Genomic DNA, 18235 nt, shown 5'->3' on the forward strand with positions numbered 1-18235 from the left:
AGCATTACCATAAGTTTTAAAATATTTTATCGGTTTCGGAAACATATTTTTTCAATTCAAACAACAAGTCTATGATATTCGAAAAACAATTATGAGCACTCCACAATTAGCGACTGTATACGCTGAATAACTCAATAATATTAAATGAAAAAATGTTATTTTATGCCGAGAAATATTAAAACCATTTTAACACTTATGTTAGGTTCTTTACTTGGATATTTCTCATTTTGAATAATGTAAACTACTGATCACAATACATACAAGTACAAAATACTTATTTAAGAAAAATTGGAAAAACTAAAATTCATTGATTTTAAGTTTTAGAATTATGTGAGCAGGTTTTTATTTCGATTTTTTCCGTGTAAGCAAAATGTTATAATAATAAAACAAATTCTATGTTATACTTAACGAAGAAAATCTATTCTTCATCTAAAAAGCTGACGTTAATACTTTTTTGGTTTTGGCTGATTTCTGAATATGATTTTGCTTTGATGCTGACAAAGCCTAATTCGCCCTATTCGATGTCTACCATCACGAAAGTCTTATCCATAAAGTAATATTGATTTTTATTTATAGTGTTCTGCGAACTTATTGGACTACCTAGCATTAATTTACTTTAATATTATGTTGTTGGTAAACAAATAAAAATAAGTTTATTACAGAATGTTATAAAACTGCTAGCGTTGAATTTTTTATCACTTGCAAATCATATTCTAAGATATTCATTAAAAATTACCTAATTTTAGTAGCGTCATACTCGTTACTATGCTAGACATGAAATATCAGCTGTAAGCTGAAAACCAATTATTACAACACTGGTGTTTGGTTTTCTTTTGAGGTGTTTCACTAATTACGCAGGTTTGCAAATTTCTGTGATTGGTCAATTTTATTCAGGGGTCTGATTAAGGTTAGCCAAAGCAATGCTTTAGTGGCATCTCATAGGAAATATGTAGAGTATTACTTAAAAGTGATTAACAATAACTGACATTATTAACTTTATTTAAGTAGGAATTTTACATTAACGGTGAATTACCAAATATTTAGTTTAGCAAAATTTCTTATTATACCGATCAATTATTATTCATTACAGTCATTTTATGATTCAAATTTAAAAACAGACAGAAACAAACGTGTCATATAATCCCCTTGAGGTAAAAATATTTATGAATATTCAATGAAGTAAGTAACACTGACGGTATAGAAAAACCAACAAATCACGATGGAAACCCTATAATTTATTTAGACAATAAAACGAATGCTATAAGATAATTACAATAATATCCAATTAGTGGTTTTGTTGTGATATGTTATTATAATCGAAAAATGCTTAAAATGTTATAAAATATTTGAACGCTATATCAGCGCCACCTACCGGGTGTGATTGTCAATCTAAATCTTTCTCGATCCACATAAACACACATACAAGTTTATCAAAATCGATCCAATCGGTTAGGAGTTTAGGAGAGAAGAATTATATATAATTTTTTTCTCCTTCGACAGTGACAGTTAAAACTAGTTTTTTGCTAGTTTCGTCAGATTTCCATAAAGCTTCGCTAGCATGCAACTGTTGTCTCTTCAAAAACAAATTATTATTAACGTACAATTAGTTATTAAGTTAATGGTTTTTAATTATAGTCATTAAAAACGTTTCTGATAATGTAAATAATCGTGCTATTTGGATGATATTTTGATTCGTGGACTGTGAGATCAACATACAATTTAGTAAATTTAGTAAATATTGTAAATTGTTCATCCTTACTAGACAGATCTATTTAGCTTTAACGCGGTGGGGATATATTAAAAAAAATATTAATTAACCAAACAAAAACTTTTCACTTCAAAGAATCAGCGATTTTTTCGAAGCTTTATTTACATTTCCCAGATTTGAAGTGCCTTTCAGTGAAGTTTGTCATCGATGTTATTACAATGTACTTATTGGTGGCTTTTGTCTTACAATTGATGAAGATTGCTCGTTAATATAGGTTACGAATAATTATTTATTAATTTAATTGTTTTTAATTATTGTCATTAAGTGCCATTTGGATGGTATTTTGGTTCGTGGACTGCTGTGGACTTGTAGCCAAAACCTCGACTTTAATGAACTGTATGTTGTTGTCAGAATCCATCCAGTATTCAGAAAAAGCCATCTGGTATTCCATATCTTAAAAACAGTTGCTGCTTTTTATCCACCCATTTCCTCCTATTTACATTTTTCTACGTTTGGAGGAGGCCCTGTACAAATCTGTTTTTATTCAGTACCCTACCAATCCGGTATCCTTGTGGAAACGGCAGGACTGCTGGGGAAAGTTTTTCGGTCTTTTGTTCTTCCGTTTTTGTTTTTATACTAGGTAAGCATATCGATCTTCCTCAAGATGTTTGTATTTTAAGGAAGAACGTGTCTATGGTGACTAAGTTAATTTTCAAACGAATCTGTGAATGATGTTATAAAGGCTCAGTAAATCAAATAATTCGGAACTGATCATTTTTGAGATGGGACTGTTGAAATCTTGCTGGGAAATCCTGCTCCGACAAGGAAAGTGATCACAATCACGTCAGTAACCAGGCTATGGGTAAGACTGGATGTTTTCAGGGATGATTTCTAACATGGTCACTCGCCAGTCGGTAGGCTTAATGCCGAGGATCGTGGTTCGGACCGGTACCCACGTTAAACGGTAGATCCAATCCAGATAAACTCTCGCTAGCAAAAATGAGACTTTAATATACATATATGAAACAAATATTTATAATAATTATCTAATATCCTCGCCTAGGTATTAGCAAGTACCAAGTACTATCAAATTAAAACTATAAAGTTACCTAAGTTATGATACTATATTATAAAATATTGCAAACATTTTCTTAGATCTAATATTTCCATTGCATATAATACTTATCGGTTTATTGTTTATATAACATTCATCTCCAATTTTATGCTCTATTTATAAACAATCTATAGCGTGACGATATATCGAGGGGAGTAAAAATGCATTTTAACTGAATCCGTTATACACTGCTTCATTTTTTTCATATCAACGCGGCCAATTCTCTTTTACATAACGTAGCCGAGTCGGTGCAGTTGCGGTTGGTAATCCGAGAACAATTCTTTCTTATTGGTATCTCGGAAATGATCTGTGTCGATTATTTTGCAACAAATCGCAACTTAATAGCTCTTTAGCTGTATAAGTTTACATATTCCAACTACTTGCACGTTATCTGTGCGCTGATAATTTATACGCCCGTTGTTCGGAAAGGATTCTGGTTTGAAATTAATAATTCGATTTAGTTCGACAGCCTTTCTTTCGTTGACATGTTTCATTGCCTTAAAACGACGTATTAACGGAATAAATCAAATAAATATGTAGGTTCAAATAACAAGTTTAGATATTTATAACGGAAAATGTGGTTATTGCCCAACAATAATGAATAGTTACGAAGTACCAGTTCGCATAGATACATTTATATATTAATATCTATATACTTCTGATTATTTGGTGTAACTTATTTTAGTAGGAACCATTGATATAGTGGATATATGGACATATGATGCTAAAACTGTCGCTATACTTATTACATACGTCAGGCGAGACTTCGAAATTGAGATGAACATTACCATTTTATTACTTATACAAATAATCAAATAACATCGCATTAACAGAACAATAAGACTTTATTGGAGGATATGCGGGAATGAGTCTTGGTACTAAACTAAAATAGAACAATATATAAAGAATAAGTCAAGAATTACATTTTCAAATCCTTTAACCGTGTCCAAAATAAGATCTCTATATTAATTTGTTCATACCGACGAAAGATTTTCATATAAGGCTTAAAAAATCGTAAACAAAATATCACTCTGATCGTCATTACACTGCAATATTCCAATCACCATCAGAATATCATGTTAAAAAAATAGTATATTTAGAGATTATTCAAAAATCGGATTTTTTATTAAAAATTTGAGACTTACACAGTTGCTAATATTTGGACTATTGGCTTCTGCATCTCCAGGGCTAGAGTTTTGAATTAACGATTATACTTTTTCATTGACCGACGAATAATTAAAAAACAGGGAGCTATACAGCCCTTGGTGAGTTTTTAATATCTCGACTAAGTTCTTATCACTTATCACTCATGGTATATAGTATTCAGCTTAATTTGATTAGATCTGAATGTTCTTTTGTCCGTATTTTTTCAGTTTCTGCTACGTACACTTTCCCCTCACTCATAGGGAACATTATTTACACCTGTGATATTTATTTAGCTGATTAGGGAGATAAATATATTTAGTTTAAGCATAACTTTGATATCGTTTTCGTTTAGTAACCTGCCAATGCGACTCTGTTATTCCTTAAGCAAACAGAAAACTGCTACGGAAACTTCTTAGGTCTTATCTTCTTCGCTTCCCCTTTCTATGAAACGTAAGCATTACATATTAATGCTCATCTGGAGGACCTTTTTATTTATATAACTCAAAGTGAATTCAGTTTGCATTACCCAGAAAATTAATAGACCTTGAATAACAATTATTTAAGCTCCCATTAGTTGTATTTCCAAATAGTGTAAGCACTAAATTATATCAAATTACAAAAGAATAGTGTAATGAACAACGTCGAATAACCTGACTTAAAAAAATTTCGTACTATCATTTATCTTTCTGTTAACTCTAATGAAACATAACAAATAAAAGAAAACAAGTTTTCTTTTGATTATAATTTTTGTGTGTTTAAAATATCGTTAGTGTTAAATGTATGGTATAATGTATCAATTTATAAAATTCATTTTACATTCATATTTTTCTTGTAAATCATGTATAATAAGCAATAGTAATTTTTAAGTAAGTAAGCTCAGTTTAAGAAGCTTTTTCCTTCAATCTACTGTGAAATGAATATACCGTCTCCAATAATTATACTATTTCCATGCATAGTTATTATAAAAAATGTATATAGTCCCTCATGATTGTCTTGTTTAAGACCGTTTATCATTATAATTAGAATTTACTTTTGTTTAATATGTACTTAATTATATCAACACAAGTTGAGGATATGAGCAAGAGTAAGCATGTAGTTGTCTTTTAAACAGGAATTACCCTGATGAATACGATTACCACATGAATCACTTTTATTCGAAGATTTAACACTGGTTGAACACCGACAGAAGAACGGACTATGTACTTGTTGAGTTAAAATTTCGACATAATTTAATTCCACTTTTTGCTACTTATTTATTTTGGTCAATGTATGATGTTTTTAATGTATGTAAAATCCCTTCACATTTTATAAAACCTTGTTTAATTTTAAATGTAATTACTATAATTCTAATGCTACAAAGTAAAATATTCTTCATGTACAGCGAATATATATGCTATATAACGTGAAGGGTTTAAAATAATGAAAAAAACTTTTAATTTATTTTAAAATAATGTTTAGTTTCGGAGAAAACGTAACTACTGTATGAACGGCGATACAGAACGACATCGAGGGTTTAGACTTGAAACCCCTGTCTCTAGACTTCTCACTCAAGAAATTATTAAGTAAAACATAAACATACACAGTTTTCATAGCCAGGACCGTATCAATCTCGCTATATAACATAAATACTAAAATGAAGTATCTGTAAAATGCAGATTTTGAGTTCTTTTTTTTTAAGAATGATTTTTATGGAAAATAAGTTCTGCATATGGAACATTTTGGACATAGAATTCAATTTGCTCTGATAGCACCCAATGCGTTGTGCCGTCAGTTTCAAATTCCCCAATATTAATTTTAAAATGTTTCTATAAACAAATATTAAACACTATCATATTAGTTGTAACATCTATTTCGTGGAGATAAGTACTAAATTATGATTGATTGACTATATATTTTTTTACTTTAATTGTCTTACTTTTTTGGTTATTATCCATATTCATTTGAAGATAAGACAGTGTTCAATATATTAATAAAATAATTATTTTAGTAATATAAATATATTCCGTTGTTATTGCAATTCAATTAAACTAATATGTAATAAAATTATATCCTTAAAATATTAAAATTTCAAATTACAAATAAAATTCTATGAATTTCTTTAGTAATACTTAACAGTAACATCCATTAAAAACATACAATGAACTCTTTTGACTATGAATGCATACGTTTCATTTCAACAATGATTTTTCCAACCCAGCCTTACATTAATTATTCATAATTAGTTACATATAATTAAAATTCATACGCGTAGGAAAACAAAAAGAATACACCTTTCGCAATATTATGAGATTTTTTATGACATATATAGAATATAAACGACTCTGATTTACAGGATGTAACAAAACAATTTCCTATCAATACATAACATAATAAACATTCTTCATGCCAATCAGCTTAGTAATACAACGGTTGGACATAGATTCCTGAATAATTTGAACCAGTATATTCAGTGATTTTGATTAGAAGTACACTAAATGTAAATTTATTACAAATATTAACAGTGACTGACAAATAAAGCATAAGATTATTAATTTACGTTATATCAGACGCTTATAAGCTCTAAAGTTCTATATTATATACTTAATATATTAATGAATTAAATTACAAGCAACAGAAAGGATAACTTCTATCTATTTTAATATTTATCGTCGTTTATTTTAATAAATTATTTAATTTATTTGTATTCAAAAACTATGAAGGTTCTTTATACATTATATTTTTGCTCTTCTGGCAAGATTTGAATCGCATGCTGCATCTTTTAAGACTCTTTAAGTTGGATTTCTTGGAAACACCATGAGAAGTGAAGAGGTGAAATGTACTGTTCAGCTAAAATGCAAAGCACAATCAAAATCATTATGCATGTGTAGTAGCCTTTATATTATTTGTGTTCAACGTTGCCCACCCATGGTTGTTTATGTTGATTGTAATGTTCATATTGAAAGTTACTATGATTTTATAGGCTTCGAAGAGTCGAGCGTCTTCATTTTTAAACGCTGAATCATACTACGTGCGTTTAAATGTTTGGACATTATTATGCCATCAACATTAATCCATACAGCAAACAATAATAGTCGATTGATTTTTCAAATTCTTAATATTTGCGAACTGTACGAAACCATTAGTATTAATACTTTTCTATGACATATAACTGCACCTTGAATGGTAATTTTGGGGAAACGGCGTATAATAAAAAAGCGGGTAATTAGCCAAGAGTAACTGCTCAATTGAAAAAAGTCCCCGGCCTACCATAGTAAAACATTTTTTTTTGCAAAATTAGTTTTTTTTACTCAACGTAATTCCCTTCAAGGGTGATTATGATGACTCTGATTATAGCGACCCTCCAACTTTTCGATACCTCAGGCTCAGTTTAGGCGATCTCAGTGAGCATTCTTTTGAGATCTGAGAACAGGAAATAGTGGCTGGGGGCCAGATCTGCCAGTATTTCACTGACTTGTGACACGGTGCATTGTCTTGGTGCTTCAAACGGTCCAATAACGCTATGTATACCAAAATACAGACGCCATAACCTTGCCAGCCGACTGTTACATTTTCCCACGCTTTGGAGCAGGGTCAGTCGTGTGCAGTCCACTCGGATGACTGTCGATTGAAGTTTGGAGTGAAATGGTGGAGCCGTGTTTCATCCATTGTCACATATCGACGCAAAAACTTCGGTTTATTACCTTTGATCATCTTCAAACATTGCTCCGAATCATCAACTCGTCATTGTTTTTGGTCAAAAGTGAGCTTGCGGGGCACCCACCTTACACAGAGCTTTCTCATACTCAAATATTCGTGAATGATATGATGTACACGTTCAGTTAATATATTTAGAGTGTCTGCTACTTCATTCAATTCCAATTTACGGTCAGAATCATTTTGTGGATTTTTTAATGTTTTCGTCGGTAACACTCTCTTTTGGGCGTCCACTACCTTCACCGTCTTCCATGCTCATTTTATCACGTCTAAACTTAGCATACCAATCCTTGATGGTTGTTTTTCCTGGGGCAGTGTCCGGGAACTCAGCATCAAGCCAAGTTTTTGGATTTATGGATATAATTCTAGTAGCGCCTTGTGTCAGGATGGTTACTTTCAATTGACCATTAAACTAGGCCATCTATTCTAAACATATTAATATTAATTCACTGTCATGATGCATTTAAATATAATTAATTTAATTAAGAGTTAGTAGTATTTATATTCATATACGTGTTTCCTGTACATATATGATATGTCACAATTATCTTCCATCTATATAATTTCCGGCCAATTAAATAAATTAAAGAAGTTACATTAATTAGGTTTGAATCCAAATATTATCATAGTATTTTCTTCTGCACTTCGATATCTTTGAAAAATAGATAAATAGAAAATAGATATGAGAGATCGAAAATAAGAAATAAAGATATATGTTTATTTTATTTACTTTATGTTTGTTTTTATTTCATTTCATTAATTTCATAGGTTAATGAAATTTCATATTGAAAATTGTTTAATATTTCATATTCATGTTCATTAGATAAGATTGCAATAATTTAAAATGTGTGGATAATTTGTGAAATTTTATATAATATAATTATAATAGGTTAGTCCAGTTTTTGCAGCTCATGAACTACACCGATCTGATTTCACGTACATACGCAGAGCAGAAGTCTTGAACTATTGGAAGTTTTTGGCTTCATGTCGAAGATCTAATAACATCTAATTCAACCTTTTGAATAATTCTCAATGTTTTTAAACAATTCGAAACGATATTATAATGTTTTTTTTAATTACACAGCGTAATTTCTTTTTTTCAAATTTTCAAATTATTATATTTATTGAATTTATTTATATATTAGTTTTCGATATCGATATTTAAAAATATCGATATATCGGTATACCGGAGAAAAAAAATATCGATATATTTTTTGTAACAAGTATAAAAAATATCGATATTAAAAAAGAATAACAATAGTGAAATATTTGTCTCAAAAGATATTTTTTTTTCTAAATATTTTAAAAAGTAGTGATATTATTGATGGACATTTAAAATTAAGTACTAAAATTCAATAATCCTTAAAAATTAAAGTTTCAAAAAATATCGATATATCGATATATCGGCCAAAAATATTAATATTTTTTCTGCATACCTAGCCCAAACAGTTATATTAAATTAGATTTGTTTTGTTCATAATTTAGTTTTATGTTTATGCCCTGGTTTTTCAGTCCTATTACTTCCTTTTCAGTGGCTTCTCTCGCGAGTCTGTCCGCGGTTATCATTTCCTTCGTTGTCATTCTCCGGCACCATTTTAGCGATATTTCACTACCGCTTTTCTGCAAATCTAGCAAGGTTTGATTTGCATTATGTCCTTATTCCGTGTGTTTGCGTACTCGGCCCACCATATGGACATTCTACTGTCCGAGGAATAAAGAAACAATGATTGAAAATAAGGAATGTTTCAGGCACTGGGGCCCGCTATCTAGTCTAAGTGATTTGACAAATGTTCCAACTAAACTAGAAAAAAGCTAATGATCCCGCCGGAAATCGAACGCGCGACCTTCGTTTGGGAGCTAAAAGCTTTAACTATTACACCATAGAAGCACTTGTGTACAGCATTTCTATGAGGTCATACATCTTAGAGTTTATGCTTAAAAAGCAAACTGAATGGCTTTTGCACTGAAGGACTTCCGATTTTCCGTCACATTAGCTCAGCAATAACATTATACACAAATATCTGATTATTATAGATAAAAAAATATGTGAAAAATTGTACGTGTCTCTGAAATTTGAGGTTTTCCATCGACTTCCCCCTTCCACCCGCCATATCGTGACTTGGTTCCAATGGGACCACCTCGGAAGAGCACTCTTTGGAATAAAAAAAGAATTTTGTAAATCGGTCCATTACTGATGGAGAAATCAGCGAGCATACATTAAAAAATATTTTTATATGATAATTTACATCTGAAAATTTTAACAGGATTTGTTTGTGCTACCTACTTTTTCAAATGATAAATTTAAGATAATTGTGTGTTAACTTCATAATAAAAAAACAATCAGCATTATGGATTATGAAAAATACACAATACAATATTTTATACGTTAACCAAGTGATAAAATATATAATAACTCGATAATCATAAGTATGTAAAAAGAAACATTAAACAGTGGAATACTGTAAATCACACATATTTTAAGCGAATAAATATTGATATTAATCTTTTGAATACCGAGAATACTAATATACTTGAACATTTTAAGAAAACAATGGCGTTTACTCAACATTCCGTGTTTTCAAACATTATATTTTCGTAAAAAGTCCATCTAATTTTAAGTATCAATTATATTTCCTAACCACTTGTTAAATATCACCTTGGAGTATACTACGTATAAAAAACAGTTTTATGGATGTCCATAGTGTGGCAGTTTAGATTACCTTAAATGTAGCTATTCATATTAAAATAGGTATCTATGAAGTCGCATCATGACAAATGAATATTAAGCAGTTGTTTTTGGAACCGTAAGGTTTATATTTTTTTAGTTTTGGTAATGGTATTTTTGTCGTGCTAGTAAGAAAAGTAAGGTTAATTTCACCAGTAATTTTACTAGTTTAAAGACACTTTCTATAATAATATGAAATTATTGTAGTATATTTATTTTATATAAGATGATTTTCAACCAAATCGGATAAGGGAAGTGAAATTATACTTTTTATTATGCAAAGCAGGTGTTCGACAGGATATTTCTAAAATAACTCAGTACCGTTAGCAAATAAAATGAAATAATATTTATATTTCACTTGGGTATTATTTCAGTATTTTAATGTTTAAACGCATTAAATTTATAGGATTTCTAAGTAAGATGATATAGAGTTTTTATTGTTTTATGTTGGAATGTTTAAATATTTTAGAAATATTTAACAATGATAAATGGGAATTATTTTATTGTTTTGTTTTTTGTCTTTAAACTTTTTACATCAGAAAATAGATATTACTTTTGCTACAAATATTTTTTAATATTTTTATGCAAATAACTAGTCTGATGATAATTACAATTTTATCCTAGCAAAATTAGTTATAAGTATAAAGACGATTAAATGTTAATATTATTGACCAAATCTCAAAATATATGACATATTTCATCGTCTAATAAGAACGATGTATTCTTTATATCTTTTTGTTGTTTAAGAACAACAAATAAAATATTTTAATATTTACCACTAATACGTGAGCTTAGTGAACAATATAGCTGCAGTTTTGAATTGACAATTAAATTACACAGTCGTTTTATAAAAACTGAATTTATTTCAATAAAGTTCTGGCCCAAACAAATGCCTATTAAAAATATAAAATTAGGATTAACTGCGTTTATGAAGGTGCTATTCTATTAAATAGATCCAGTATTTTTCAGTCTAATATTATTATATAAACATATTTGTTTAGTTAGGACTGCAATTTCATTTCACTAAATGACTCTACATACTATAAGTATAATACATTCTATATATTAATGCTAAAATTACATCTTTATGGTTAACTTTTCTTGTGTCATGTCATATTATGTTGTTGAAGTATAGACGATTATTAAAAATAATTTTAATATTAAAAACAAGTAAAAGGCATTTAAACCTACAGAAAGAAAATGAACCTACAATATGTATTAATCAAAATATCTTTTAGTTTTCTGCAACTTTTTCCCATGTTTCGAACAACATGGAGAAATGTATTTAAATAGTGATGTAGGTTTGGCATTTGAACAATCATTGATGCATTTTATCACTTCTTCGGATCTGAGCAAGTGGTAATCATAAGGCGGTCTGGTGAGTACTCTGAATGCTGCAGAACTTCCCATTCCAGCTGCAACAGTTAATTCTTCACAACTGTTGCAACGTTGGCGCTTGAAACGTTCTTGTAAGTGGATGGCTCTCCTGCCCTAATTCACAATTTTTTGTGCTTGAGATAGCCGTAAAATATCGACCTTCCATCGTCAGTCTTAATACACCAGAATCAGTGCTTCCTTTTTTCTTGTTGAAACGCTCCGAAATGGAGTGGTTAATATATATAACTTTCATATAAGTACCTGGATACACTTTATCGTATTATATAAGCTGTCCAAGAGCTGTATATTTTAAAACAGATAAGCCAAATGGATCAGCGACTCCATAACTTTCTAAAAGTGTTTGTCGGTCTTGGCAACCCAATAATACTAAATAGAAAACTATTATTTTATGTTGAGAAATTTTAGAACCATCATAGTTTTTAACATTAATACTTCGCATTTTCATCAATATATATGGTTAATTAAAATACACACAAGCACCTAATAATGTTTTTTTAATTCAAATTAACCATGCTTCCTTCCTATCTTAATTTAAATAAAATCTTTGTTAAAAGACATCAAGTGCTGTTAAAAACTTACGGTAAATATACTTCATCGATAAAAACACTAACTGTTTCAATTACAACCAATGATTTCGATGTAGTTGACAAAGAACGTCGCGGTTAACCAAAAACATTGAAAGATGAGAGAATGGGATCTTAAACCGAACGAAACCATTCTTGGAAATCGTTATCAACTGAAACGAATAAATTTTATTATATAATATGTTCAAAACTGCGTAAAAGGCTACATGAAAACGCTCAAATGCTAAAATCTTACACTACCTGGTATATTCACCATATATGGTCTCGTTTGATTATAAATGTTTTCATTTCCTTTTTATGAAGATACTTATATATTTTTGGATTGCTATTAAGGACATTGTGGATATCTACAATTCATAAGCTGCCATAAAGATGAGTAGGAGTTAGCCGCTATAAAATAATAAAACTTTAGAAAATAATAATGTGAATCAAGGGTTGAGCTGCAACAAGTGGCTATTTTTCTGATAATACTTTTAAACACCTTTTGGGAAATATATACTGATGAATTTATTATTCGCCACTCTTCCTGCTTATACACTGACGCAAGTACGACTGATAAGTAGTAATAAATTAAGATTGTACTAATGTAAGATGTAATTGATAGAAAATATTGAAAAAAATCTCAGATTAAACAAAATTGGTAAAAGGGCATGTATTTTAAAAGTATGTTTAAAAAATTAATTCAAAGTGCGGTTCTATTCCTGTTTTATTATATAATGTAATTTTCAAGTTTACTGATATGGCCTCACACTGAAATATATTCGAAAATATGACCCCGTTATATATCCATCTATTTAATTATTCATTATTACACATCAAAATTCATGTTAAAAGTTCGTTGCGCAAGGAGAAAAATACACAATAGAAAAATGTCATATTACTTATTAGAACACTAGTTGTGTAATAATGCATGTATAATTTTGCATCTGGTAATTACATCCACATTATCATTTATATATTCATTTATTTCTCATGTCATTATTTTCCGATGATTTCTGAGAAAAGCTTTCAAAGAAAATATGTGCCTAAACAATTTCTAATTTGACTGAACTTATTTGAGATTAATAACCTTCTGGCATATCTATAAATATTTATTGATGTAAATAAGTGATTGATAAAGCTTTATTTTTATTTCATTTGTTATAATTTATATATTATTATATTTTTTCCTTACTCAGTATTTACTGTGTGTATTATAAGCTATTTAGACATAGCACTTTACTTCTTTGTTCTCCATCATAAGCATTGGCTTCAACGATTTAAATGTCATTGGCGATTTTGATGTCAATGGCAAAGGCCGGTCTGTAAGAATGAAGATAGTGTAATACTTATGAGTTGAAAACTCAACTGAAGCCCTCAAAGCACGTTCAATTAATTACATGACAAATAAACAGTATCCAGACGTTTACATGCGATGGGAAAGATCCAAAAGATTTAACAGGACAATTGAAAAGTGTTCGACACATGGATGGCGCTACTAGAATTAAATCCATATGTTTTTTAATTAGCTCTAAGTCTCAAAAGTGTACAAATTTGACAGCTGTCAGATCATTAGTTTGTGAATTATGGCATTTTGAGTGAAAGAACTTTTGTTATTGTGAAAAAAATTGATAAAAAGGAATTTCGCGTGTTGATAAAATATTGCTTTTTGAAGAGAAAAAATACAGTTGAAGCAAAAACTTGGCTTGATACCGAGTCTCCGAGAAGAAAAAAAAAGAAGAAAGAGGTTACCGACGAAAATATTTAAAAAAATCCACAAAATGATTTTGAATGACCGTAACGACGAGTTGATGATTCGGAGAAGTGTTTGAAGATGATCAAGCGTAATAAACCCGAGGTTTTGCATCGATATGTGACAATGGATGAAACATAGCTCCATCATTTCACTCCGAAGACCAATCGACAGTCATCCGAGTGGACTGCACACGATAAACCAGCTCTAAAGCGTGGGAAAACGCAAAGCAACGGTCGGTTGGCAAAGTTATGGCGTCTGTATTTTGGGATGCGCATGGAATAATTTTCAATGACTACCTTGAAAAAGGAAGAACCATCAACAGCGACTATTATATAGCGTTATTGGGTCGTTTGTAGGACCAAATCGTTGAAAACGGCCGCATTTGAAGAAAAAGAAAGTGCTGCTTAACCAAGACAATTTACCGTGTCAAAAATCCATGAATTGGGCTTCGAATTGCTTCCTTATCCACCGTATTCTCCAGATCTGGCCCTCAGCGACTATTTCCTGTTCTCAGATCTCAAAAGAATGCTCGCGGGGAAGAAATTTTCGGCGAATAAAGAGGTGATCCACGAAACTGAGGCCTATTTTGAAGCAAAGTTAACGTGCTGTTATTATTGATTTTTGACACGTGAAAAGTGTGTTTTTAAACTCAAAAACTTATTTCGTTGAATAATATTTTCACGAAGCAAAGAAATCATTTCTGCCATAGATAGCCAGGAATATTTTGCGCGTCTTCTATAAAAACGGTTGATAAGTGAAAGGAATACAACATATCATACTTCATATAATCGGGATCTTTGGAATAGACGTATTTAAGTTATATACGACATAATTTTCTTGCATAAAATTTGTTATTTTTTGAAAAGTTTTGAAAATTACATAATTTCGAAACGCCAAAACTATGAAATTAGTTTTTACACTTTATATAAAATATAAAATAACATATATATTAATCAAAAATAATGAAATGTTTTTATAAAAAGTGTTTCTCTCTATATTTAACTTTGAAATTAAATCAATTTACATATGTATTGACCACGCCTTTTGTATGTTTCTAATTATATTTCAATAACAAAAAAATTGACCTATCTTTCATCTTCCTTTACCATTATATAACTGTATTATCAACTATCTCATGCCCGAACTAATAACGAAAAGTTATATCATCTTAAATTAAGACTAATCATCTTGGTTCGATTGTTTCATCTAATCGCGGTGTTCTTACAAGTTTCGTTTCATTGTTTATCTCAGAATTGTTAATACTACTTATGTAATCATTAAATAAACCGTGAAGACAATAAGTAATTGAATTAAAGGTTTTCATTTATTAATTAGAAAAAAACGCTGATGGGTACCATTGAACTGTAAAGGACACCTACCAAGGGTTTCTCGAATATTCGATTTGTTGATCGTTAGATTTTGCAAGATATATTTGTGTGGTTCTTTTCAGTTCGAGTGTAGTCGACGATGACTAATTTGAACATATTTGTAATTATTATGGCTTTTATAATAACATGTAGGATGAAATGGATAACGAATATGGATAAATGATCGCACATTCTATAATGTGTTGTTAATTGAAATTGAATTGGCCGTAACTAATAAAATATTAATTAATATACTTTTTATAAATCTTACTATATTCGTATAATTTTGAAAAAAATTAATATTATTGATTAGAAAGTAACAATATATTCAATTAAAACTTAAAGTGATTAATTTATAACAAAAACATAACGATATCTTTTAAATATAGCGAGTTGTATTTAAAAAAAAGTGGTTACGATTATGTAACTTTTAATAAATTTAATGTAATATAATAAATAACACAGATCTGCAACAAATAGGTTGTTTGAGTAACTCCAACTGATTTCTATGTACTCTGGCATGCTGGAAACAAAGATAATATGGAATGAAATATTTTTAAGAAAAAAAAAAGAACCGACTTCAAAAAATAAATAAGAAACTCACTAAAAATTTAAAAATAATTTTAAAACTTTTTAATAAAACTTTTAAAGAAACTTTTTTGAAAACATTTTAAATTAAATATGTACATAATAATCGTAATAATTAAATAAATTAAACAAAAGCCTTATTTAGCCTATCTACTACGCGTATTTTATGTTCAACTATATACCCAAAATTTAAGTTTTATTGTTGCATTGATGCATTTAAGATCCAATACAAAATCATGTTTTTTTTCATACCTGTAGATCATTCTGTAATCTTAAAAGAAACCTACAAGTACCTGGAATTGGGTTCACGCAAATCAAAATATGAATTTGTTCATTCATCATCGTTGGCAAGTGTGCAAAGATTTAAAAATATTTTGCTCAGACAACAAACTAGATTTACCAAATTCACTTGCTTTTTGTGCCTATAGGATAGCAGAGACCGTACAAGTCACTGGATCAAAAATAGTTGACCGCCGAGGTAGCTTAAAGTTGGTGAAAAGAGCGCCCTAAAAGAATTATTGGTACCATCGCTGCACATAAAATTGAGATTGAAGCAATTTGTGAACTCACTTGTCAAGATGAATATTGTTTCAAACACATATTTTTAAAGTATTCAAATGTGTGAGAAGCAATGTTTTTGTCGAATAAGACATTGTAACTTGTGTGGAATGTGACTTGTGACCAACCAACAATTAAATGAACGTGACAATTCTAAAAAAAAGGTGGATTGCTTTTAAGGGGGTCATACGCAAATGTTTAGACAATCATAAAAACATCATAATCAATCAAAAAATCATAAATCATAATGAGTAAAAGTATATTTGCTTCATTCTCATCTCGACCAAAAATTTTAAATATATCAGTGAAGAGCAAGGCATTTTAACAAGGATATTAAAGGGATGGAGAAAATATACTAAGGAAGATAGAGCATTTCAATGATATTAAACTACTGTTGGATGATCCACGATTCCCCCCACAAGCGAAAATGTACAAAAAGGGGTCTTACTGGGAAAAATTAAATGTTTCGTTAAAAATTCCTAGTGAACGTATATTAGATAAAATAATATGTATCATTAATTTGTATATAAAATAATATTTTTCAGGTTTATCCCCTTTTATTTTAATGGAACACCATGACAAAACGGAAATAATTTTCAAATTTAACATATGTATTTAAATATAAAGATAAAACCTAAACAGCTCTTAAATCTTCTTACTCAACAATCTGCCCAGTATTTCTTACGATAATTATTTTATACCTAGAAAATCGTTTCAGCAAATGATCTCTTGTATGAAGTATCGAAAATAGCTTTATCTAACTCTTGTGAGCTTTATCTGTTCATGATATGTGTGCTGATACTCTTTTGATGATCTTAATATGAACACTTCTGAGATGTTGTGTTGTTGTATCGTATATATGCCCCAGTGATGACTTTTGCGGTCGGTAAATCTACGGTAAATTTACAGTAAGCTGTAATAAGCTGTCTATTTATAAGATAAAATTTCATTAGCTTAAAAAGTGGTAAAATAGGGGACATGCTTATAGCGTAACTTTCTTCTGATCAACATAACATCATCTGATCATGCAACACTTTTTTATCTATTTTTGTGAATACATTCGAAAACTATGTTGCCTAGATGTTGCCAAAATGATACGAATAATTGGGATAGAATATTAAAAAATAATCAAAACATAATTTAATTACAGTGTTTCATATTAAACCTTGAATTTATAAACTAGCATATTCACTTTATTATTAAGTTATTCGCAAAGCTTAATGGACAAAAATATACCATTAATAAATATAATAAATTAATTATTTCTACTTCTAAACATAAGTCCAGTTTATCTGGATATGTTTTGTCATTTTCATTTAGAAGTTACCCATCTTTATAAATTATTTTGTTTGGCTTTAATTTAGTTATTATTAAAAACAGTTTTAAAAAATTTTAACAAACGATAGGTCCTGACACCGTCTTTTTATGATGACAGGAAGCTCTTAATTATGTACATGGGATAAAATATACATATTTTAAAAAAGTATAAAATATAATGAAGACAAAGAATTAATTGTTTCGTATGACCTAATATTAACTGCGCCTTCTCAACATATCAGTAATAGTAAACTATAATAATAATAAATCAATCAATAAGCCTATAATTTTCTTCTTCTTCT

The 18235-nt window shown here is 29.6% G+C and overlaps 1 protein-coding gene across 2 annotated transcripts in view; it reads right to left on the reverse strand.

The window, feature by feature from the left end:
• Window positions 1-18235, reverse strand: part of LOC143192043 (uncharacterized) — a 103208-nt gene that overhangs the window by 33314 nt on the left and 51659 nt on the right. The window lies entirely within an intron of this gene.

Source organism: Rhynchophorus ferrugineus, unplaced genomic scaffold, assembly GCF_030347505.1.
Source record: "Rhynchophorus ferrugineus isolate W39M unplaced genomic scaffold, kcgeb_rfMv2 rfM2, whole genome shotgun sequence".
Classification (NCBI taxonomy): domain Eukaryota; kingdom Metazoa; phylum Arthropoda; class Insecta; order Coleoptera; family Curculionidae; genus Rhynchophorus; species Rhynchophorus ferrugineus.